Source organism: Belonocnema kinseyi, chromosome 5, assembly GCF_010883055.1.
Source record: "Belonocnema kinseyi isolate 2016_QV_RU_SX_M_011 chromosome 5, B_treatae_v1, whole genome shotgun sequence".
NCBI classification, from domain to species: domain Eukaryota; kingdom Metazoa; phylum Arthropoda; class Insecta; order Hymenoptera; family Cynipidae; genus Belonocnema; species Belonocnema kinseyi.
Genome location: NC_046661.1, coordinates 104,095,668 through 104,105,767, shown reverse-complemented (window position 1 = coordinate 104,105,767; position 10,100 = coordinate 104,095,668). Strand labels below are relative to the sequence as shown.

General features: G+C 28.8%; 1 protein-coding gene across 1 annotated transcript in view; it reads left to right on the top strand.

Moving 5' to 3' along the window:
- LOC117173813 (lutropin-choriogonadotropic hormone receptor) overlaps positions 1-10,100 on the top strand; it is a 131,496-nt gene that overhangs the window by 703 nt on the left and 120,693 nt on the right. The gene's annotated exons all lie outside the window — the stretch shown is intronic.

Here is a 10,100-nt window from a genome sequence, read left to right as displayed (position 1 = left end):
CCCCCCCCCAAGCGATAGAGCCCGAAATTATCTTAATACAGGGGAAATAGGGTGATTCTTAACGAAGATAGGGGAATAAGTTCTTTTAAATTAACTTCATATAAATGTAAATTAAAATTTTCATCTATAAAATAATCTGTATCAAAAGAGATAAATAAAGAGATAAATCATCTACACAAAAAAAAGAACTTTAAACCAAGAACATTTTTATAACCAAACAATTGCATTACTATGCACGAATATTTTAACAAAGAAATTGAACAAAATAGTTGGTATTCTAATCAAATAATTACATTTTTAGCTGAAAGGATGATTTTTTCCAAAGACAGTTGAATATTTAGAAAGAAGTTCATATGCAATGAAGAAAGATGACTTTCCTACCATAAAAGATAAATTAACAAAACAGTTAAATTTTCAACCCACAAAGATATATTTTTATCCAGAGGGTTGAATTTCGAAACAAAAAAGATTAAAAGTCAACCAAAAATAGTTGTGCTATTAATCGAAGAAGTTGAATTTTTAACAAGAAAAAAATTAATTTTTGACCAAGACAGATGACTTTTCTACCATAAAAGATTAATTTTCTACCAGAGAGCAAATTTTCAATCAGTTAGATTAACATCACTACTGCAGTTGGATTAAATGAAAAAAAAACGAATTTTTAATGAAGTAATTGAATCCTCAAAATAAGATTAATTTTCAATCAAGAAAGATGAATTGTATACCGAATAATAATTGTCAACCAAAAGGGTGACTTTTTCAACAAAAAATATTAATTGTCTAACAAATAAACAAGTAAATTTTCTACTTACTTCAATTTTTAACCCACAATAGAAATTTTCAACTAAAGCGAAGTAACTTCAACAAAAGAAAATTCATTTTTAAAAAGTTCTTTCACATAAAACTAATTTGTTGACTTTTTAATAAAAAAAGATAAACTCCTATCTAAACATGTAATAGTTCATATGTCAACCAAAAAATGTTTCAATTTTAAATAAAAAACAGTTCAATTCAACCCACAAGAAATTTCAACAATGAAATTTTTACAAAAAAGGATGAATTTTAAACAACAAAAAAATGTATTTTTAACAAAAGAGTTCAAGATACATTACAAAGGATAATTTTTGAACCAAGAAGATTAATTTGTTAAAAATGGGATGATTAGAGTTTCAGCTGAAGAGATAAATATCGTTGAATTTTTTTTTTTACGAAAAAGTTACTTTTTTTAAAAATAGTTGAATTTTCAATAAAATACAAAAATTTCGACACAATACAGTGAAGCTCTGCTATAGCGCTGATTTTAGGGCTGACGGTGAGTGGAAAATAACTCATTATAGCCCACTTCACTTTTATTTGTTCACACCTGAGTGCTCGTCTAAGCAACAACCGCAGATCCCGCGCACGCCGCGCAGCTCCTGTTTCACCTACCTGCGGTGCGGCGTCAATTTTCGGAAGGGCTATTGAAAGGTTTCACGGTATTAGTATTTTTAACCAAACTAGTTTAATTCAGGACTAACGATATAAGGGAAGACGTTTGAACCAAAAAAAAAAAATAAATTTTCAACAAAATTGTTCAATTTTCAACCAAAGACATTAATTTTAACCTAAACTGCTAAATCGACAGAAAAATGAATTTTTAACAAAATAGTTCAACATTTAACCCAAAGGACGATTTTTTAGCCAAGAAGATTAATTTGATGAAAATGAAATATTTAAATTTTCAATCGCAGACATAAATCTTGAATAAAAAAATTTTTTTAACAAAGTTGTTCAACTTGCGACTAAGTAGTTGAAGTTTTGTCAAAAAAAGATGACTTTGTAATCAAATAGTTGAATTTATAAAAAAATAATAATATTTTCAACCTAATAGTAGAATTTTTAACCAAACGTGATCAATTCCAGACCAAAACAATAATAGTAGACGTTTTAACCAAAAATAGTTGAATTTTCATATTGGGTCTTATTAATATAGTTCGCATGTAAGCGGAAAATCGAGAAAAAGGGGAAGTTTCATAAAAAGAAGGGAATAGGAGAAAGAGTGTGAAATCTGAAGGTGTATTTGAAACTTATTAAGTTATGATTTAACTGTACCGTTGCGGGGCCATGTTTCCAATCATTTTCAAAATTTGCTAAAATTTATTAGCAGGCAACGTTCAAACTGTTATTTAAGTTTGTAAGGTTACTTCCATTGCCCCCCTTCCCCTATGTTACAAACGGTAAGTTTTGGCGTAACCTCCTCCTTGCTGAAATTGGTAACGTTTTTCATGGAAGACCCCTCAGTCCTGAGAATGTAAGCTAGTCCATTTTTTAGGATAAAAAAAATACATTATATTTTTAGAGTCGACCAAGAATGGAAATTTTAATAACGTCACTGTGAATATAACTTTAGAGAGCGGTAGCAAGGCTGTTGTCTGTCTGTTTTAACTTTTTCTACTCATTTGCCGATTGATCTCTAAGCGACAGTAGAAAAGGGGTAGACTTTGTCAGCCACACGAACACCCCATTTCTTTTAAACTTATTTCACCAAATTATCGAAATTTATAATGTATTTATCAGTATATTAAAAACTAAATTGCAGAAACCTAATCAAACATGGTTACTTAATACTTTCCCCAATATTAACTAAGCGACAAACGCGCAAAAAGATGCGAAATCAGTACAGTGTCTGACCTAATATAGCGTTACTACTGGGACTCGTTTAAAGCACCCCATGCAATAATTCGACCGCTACCGCATGAATAATAGATGGTGTTTAAATAATGTTAATGGAAGCGTGAATCATCTTATCTCAACAAGTTCGACCTCGTAATTATACGCGTGGAATGTGTTACGGTAATTTTCGTGAAAGGTGTTGCCGATGTGATTTCAAGATCACATTAAGTCACGTCCAAAATACCAATACTTTTTTATTTTATGAGATTTCAAATCACAAGTCTCATCTCAATTTAGAAATGATACCAAAAAGGAATGCTAGACCATTTTAAATTCCAGTTCAAATCAGGCACATTCTACAACTTTGAGTCGCAGAATCTCTTAGCGACGTGATGTTGATTTTAGAGAAAATTAGGCGTCACTTGCAATTTGATAAAAAAAAAAAATATTCACGAAGTTACGAGCATTTAAATGTTAATGCTCGTTTGAACAAAATTTTTTTTCCTGAAACGCAATTTTTAAGTTAAAATATAAAATTTATATCGATAAAAAATTTTGTTATTTCGTAGTTTCGTTCGCAAGTTTGAGCGCGACTGTTGGTTCTCGCGCTTTGTACTTGATGCTATATTTACCACGCACTACGCGCTCGTCGGCCTTTATACTTCCCCCAAATTTGTACACAGACCTTTTAAAATTAAAGGTCAAAGTATCAACAATTATAATTTAATGATTGTGAAATCTCTTTTGGTAATGCTCCTTCAACCTTAACGAACACATTATCATCACGTAACTCGTCCTTTCTACTCGACTTTGTCCAATATCTGAACTTTTCTACATTGCATTCAACACTTTGATATCAAATGTATATTACATTTATTATTGTACTTCGCCTAGAATTGCTTGATATTGCAAAATAAAGTGAAAATTTTATTTATCAGGATTACTTTAATATTTGTTTCTTATTTTGGTTTAAAATTCTATTCTCAGCTACCCTGCAAAATTGATCATTTTAATACATTTATATTATTACAATTCATAATATGCATTGGTATTGAAACATACGTATTTCAATTGTCTTGTTTTTATAATTTGAAAAAAGTACGCATACAAAAACAAAACAAATTTATTATTAAACATTTTATCACAACTTGTTTTATTCTTACATAAATTTAATTGAATTATTTTCAAGTTTGTTTCTTACGATTTAAACTAAAAATACGCATCCTAGCGTGAAGTGATCCTAAGAAAATTTTTAGATATAATATAGGAAAAACTTTGTTAAATAAAATTTTATTGTAGCTTCTATCCTTTTACCAAAAATCTATTTTTGTGTTTTTAATATATTTATGTAACAAGAGTTCATAACACATTTTGTATATCTTTTTTGGTTAAATAACTTTTGTCTTCTCATTTTTTTTGTCTCCTGTGTCCTTTTTCAAAAACTTAATATTTCCATTTTTTATCTTATGTCATACGATTAAATGAAAATATACTCGTCCTATCTAACAATTATTAATAACAAATTTTTAGATCCTTTTTTTGTTGAGAAATTTATAGCTCTTTTATGGATAAACAGCTTTTGCCCACTTATTTTTTCATAGCTTATGTCATTTGTCTAAAAATTTAATTTTTTCATTTTCAATTCTACCTTTTACGATTAAAACTAAAACTAAGCGTTCCAGCAAAAAACGATTACTGACAATTTTTTTTTTTTTGCTGTACAAGATTTTTAATTCTTTTTTCGTAGCTTGTGTCGTTTGACCAGAGATTAATTTATTTTTATTTTTGTTTTCTAGGAATAAAACAAAAACTACGCATCCTATAAAAAATTAATACGTAATATCAAATTGTTAAAAAATGATGAAACGCCAAAATTTAATGATTTTTATATAAAAAGGTCAATTTCCGGTTAAAGCACTAAAAAAATCGAAAAACTTAATTCTTTGTTGCGAAATTTCTTATCGTTGAAACATAATAGTTTTTATATGAAAAATATGCATTTGTGATTTCAAATAATAACATAACCTACAACTGTTGAAAATTAGAGCCCTAATGCTGATTTATATAGAAAAATGCTACTTTCCGGTGAAAATACATCCGGAGAATTGCTGAAAACATTGTATTAGATATTTTTCAATGGCAGAACTTTTTGTTTAATGAATTTAAAACGTTTCAAAAATTTTACCATCGTAATCACTTTGTCTACGTGGAAGTAAAAACTAACAAAATCATTAAAAAAAGTTTGTTTGGACTCTATTTCACAGAAAAAACTAAGAATAAAATTTGTTGGAGGAAATTTTTTAGAGCGATAAAGTTTTGTTTAGCCAACTTCGCGTCTATCAAAAAACATGTATTTGTCATGGAAAAAGAAAAGAAAGTTTAATCGATATTTGTGTCAAGTTTATCCTGTGAAGTTAATTTTTGTTGCAGAGAATCTTTCGTCGGAAATCGATGTAAAGTTTATCTTTTGTTTTTTCTGTGTTAATAAGATTTTTCATAAGCATTATAATTTGTAACTGAAAATTAACATAAGTTAACATTTACATTATTATAAAAATTTGTATTGCACATTTTCTTACTACTTAAACACAGTTTGAAAATCACTATAAACTTATTGTCTAATAATTTAATCGTAACAACGAGATTTACATTTAGAAATAAGAAATCTAAATTTTTTGTATACCGTTGTTTATAAAAATCACAGATATTTATCGTAATTCAACAATGTTGGTTCAATATCACTAACAATAATTGAAAAAGTCTTTTTTTCTGCAAAGAAATGGCAAATTAAGACTTTTAATTATTGCAATTTTTATTAAAAATTACAGAAATTGTAATTCAATGTTTCGTATATATTTTTAAAACCAGCCTTATCTTGCTGGATCATTTTATTGAAAAAAGCTTTTTTATTTATAAATGAAAAATCTGAGTTTCTGTTTACAAAAATATTTATAAAAATCATATAAAATCAATTTTTAATTCATTGTTGTCGTTTATTAATCATAAATAAGGTGATTCCACCTATAATTTAACAAAAGGTAATTTCTTTAAATTAAAAATAGCCTATTGGGAAATTTGTTTTTAGAAGTTTTTCTTAAAAATACATATAATATATGTTTAATAAAGCTTGAAGTTTGAAAATGCCTTCAAAGGTAATTGTTAATCAGTTATAATCAGAAAAACGAATCTAGCTGCGGGGAAAAGCAACAATTAAGAATTTTTGTATATAATTATTTATAATATCATTAAACATTAAATTGTGTTAATTTTCTGTTGCAAAATATGACTCCCTGGGTAAAAATCATCAATATGGGGGTGATTAACCTTTCATTTTTTCAAGTATAAAAAATGTATAGTATTTGAGATGATTCCATAATTCATGTATATTGAAGAAGTATAGATAAAGTATAGTATATGCATCATGAATGACAGCTCGTCTGATAACATAAAATGTGAGCGATTCTAGTGATTTCGTGAGTACAAAGTATATTGAAGATTGTTTTCGAGCGCAACGCAAAAGCGCGTTAATAAAATTGGGAAGTTCCATGCAAATTGGATAAATTTTTCCTCACGAAATACACTTCGAAATTAAAAATAATCTACCGTCTTTTTCAGCGTAATGGGAAATCATCACAACACGAACACCTGTCATGAAAAATTTATATTCATCTTGTATTATATAGGGGTACGAGATTCAGACTCCTTGATTCCTAACGATATAATGTTATCATATCATAAAAATTTAAAGACTTTAAGTGAAATTATTATTTAGATAAAATATTCAATCTTCAATTATTTATGACATTAAGTTAAATAATTGGTGTTAAAATTGACATTTTACTCATTTGCATTTAATTATCTCAGAAGCTGCTAACGATATTTTTTATGTTATAAAAGGGATGATTCTGGATCTCTAATTTATATTTATTTCAGATACACTTCAAACATACATTGTTATACTTTGCCTATATTTGAGCTATTTATTCAATATATTTGATTCAAATATACATAAACTATGGGATCGTCTCAAATGCCATACTTTTACTATACTATCCGAGAGGTCACTCCCATGCGATTTCCTAGAGGTTTTCCTAGATCAATCCCATACAAAAATTTTTTCATTTAGGAAACTAAATAATTATAATTAAAAGCAGAATTTTGTTATATGAGAAAAGACTTATTTTAGAATATGTTGATAAAAATATTTTACATTTATTAAGATAAATATCTATAGTATTATTTTTTATTTCCCATTACTTGTTTAAATATTTTGTTAATATGACAAAAATTTTTAAACTACAAAGCACAATGCCTTTAAAAATATAGTACTAAATATTTCTAAAAAGCATTAAAATTGGTAGGAAATACGACCTGTGAAATTCATCATTTTAGTCGAGAATACATCTCCTTGATTGAAAAATTACCTATTTTGTTGAAAATTCCTTTCATATTGAATTCAATGTGGTACCTGCAATCATTTGGTTAGAAAGAATTTATTTCCCTATTATCGTTAAAAATCCCCTATTTTCCCTATTTTTAGAGCATTATAGACTATGAAGTCTGTGTGTTACATAATGTACTTTAATTGTTGTTTGTGTGAAGCATTAAATTTCGATTGATAGTTTTGATCAGCGGACAACAGGATGTACGAGATGATTGATAGTTTGCGTTCCCCGCCTGCGGGGAAGAACACATTATGGGCGTAATTCGATAAGATCATTTCTCTTTTGGCTGTACGTCAACAGTCATTACCACATCGGCTTAGTACGCAATTCACTATGAATGTCACAGATTCTACCTCCCAACGTTTGCCAAACACAGCATACTCTAATAGTCTAAAATAGGGGGCATTCCATTTCATATGAGCGCACTGTCCAAAAAAAGTTTTTCGCTTTTCTTCAAATTGCTGTAAATTATAGTAATATAGGACCTTATTGTGAGTGCAAAGCCATAAGCCACTATATTTCATATTTACGGAGATATGAGGGCTGTTCGGAAAATATCTGACCTTGTGGTGTACTAGAAGTAAAAGTTAATTCTGGTCAATGGCTATGATATTCCCTTCAAAGTACTCCCCTTTGGAAGCCACAAACTTCCACGAGCGATTCTCCCTCTTTTGGAAGCACTCCTTAAAGTCAGCTTTCGGTATATCTGACAGCTACTTCGTCGCATTCTGTTTTATTACCGCTACGCCTTAAGATTTTTTTCCTTTTAAAGAATTCAAGATACTTCTGTCTGGAAACAGCCAGAAATCTCAGGGAGCCAGGTCAGGACTGTATGGGAGCTTTCGAAGTTGTGTAAGCTGCGTTTCACCAGAAATTGCTGAATAAGCTGCGATGAATGGACATGTACGTTCTCGTGTTGTAGGACCCAGTCGCGACTTAAGAGCAGACCATTTTTCAATTAAATTTTATTGCTTTTAAACCAAACTGAATAAAGTTTGTAACTAACGAATTCGAAAGGAAATCTCACCAACTTTACGACGGTTATAACCATTTCTCCAAAATATGTGTTCTTTCCATCGTTTTTTAAACTAAATATTTACATTCCCACAGAAAATCATTGATCTTGATGTTGGATCAAAATAATTTGCAGCAGTGTGATACGCTTTGATAATAATAATTCACAATTAGTATCAACATCATTTTGTAGATACAAGCAAACATCAGGCCTCGGACTCACTCCACTCACAGAAAAAACTAGAAATAAAATTTATTGCAGGAAATTTTTTAGAGCGATAAAGTTTTGCTTAGCCAACTTCGCGTCTTTCAAAAAACATGTGTTTGTTATGGAAAAACAAAAGAAAGTTTAACCGATATTCGTGTAAAGTTTATCCTGTGAAGTTAATTCTTGTTGCAGAGAATCTTTCGTCGGAAATCGATGTAAAGTTAATCTTCTATTTTTTCTGTGCAATTGACACTTTTTAAAATGATTTAATTATTTTACTAGTATTTTCATTCAAATTAAACTAATACTGCTATTTTCTCAATTGGGTCGCTAATGTAACTTCGTGGATTTTAAAGAATTGTATAGGGTTTCAAAGCTTTTAGTGTATTCTTAAAGATTTCAAGAGATTTCAGATGCATCGAAACATTTCAGGGAGTTTCATTTGATTTCAGAGGATTCCCAAGTTTTCAAAATTGTTGAAAAAAGTTGAAAAGATTACGATTTTTAAGATCATTTACAGGGTTTCAGAGTATTTCAAAGAATTTATAGGGATTTTATCAGACCTACGCGAATTTATAGTATCTCAAGAACTTTAAATATTTAAAAAATTGTAATGGGATTTAAAAGATTTAGGGATATTTAAAAAGATGCCAAGAATTTGTCAACATTTCAAGGTATTTTAGGGAATTTCAAAGAAGTTTTAGATAACTTTAGGGAGTAAATAAAAGAGAATGTAATTTTAAAAGATATATTTCTTGAAATCCCTTGAAATATTTGAAACAAAAATCCTTTCAAATTAATGAAATCTTCCGAAATATTATAAGACCTTGTGAAATCTGTGAAAATTCCTTGGAATCTTTTCAAATATCGTAAAACTTTCAAATTCTTTATAATGTCTAGAAATACTATAAAATAATGGAAAATTCCCTTGAATACCGATTCGTTAAATGAAATCTGATGATATCAACATATTTAATTTTGATTGTTTTATCCCTTAAAATGTCCTTGAAATATTTTAAAATACCCTAAAGAATTGCCAATTCATAGCTTCTAAATATATTGCGGAAAATCCTTGGAATATTTGAAAATCCCTCGACTCTTGTAACTCGATTCTTTACAAGCTCATTAAAATATTATAAAATCTCTTGAAATTCCCTACAATTTTATAAAATCTGATGATATTTCTTGAAATCTTCGAAACATTAAAAGTTCTATCAAATCTTTAGAGATCCTGGAAAATCCATTCAAATGCCTTTACAAAGTCCTTTATAATTACTTAAATCCTCAGAAATCTGATGAAATCTCGTAAAATGAGAATAAATTTCTCTAAAATCCTTTACAATATTTGGGAAACTTAGAAATATGCTTTAATTCTTTGGAATCTTTGCAAATATTTCAGGGTATTTCCAAAGATTTTAAAGAGTTTAAATATTTCATTCTTTCAAATTTTCAATTTTTAAAATCTGTTCAAATTCACTGAAATTGAATAAAAACCCTTCAATTCTGTTGAAATCTTCGGAAATCTCTGAAAAATCTTGCAGTATCTTTTGAAATCCTATTGAATCCCTCAAATAGTATAAAATGCCTTGAAATCTTGTAATTGCCGTAAAAAATCCTTGAAATCTGCGAAATCGTTTCAGTATTCTGAAACCATACGAAATAAATGGTATTATTATTATTTATTATTACACCATTAAGCCATTTCCCTTTCGGGGTAGGCATGACTCACTCGGCAGGGGAAAGGAGTAGTGTGTGGATGGGATAGAGATTTTTCAGATTGA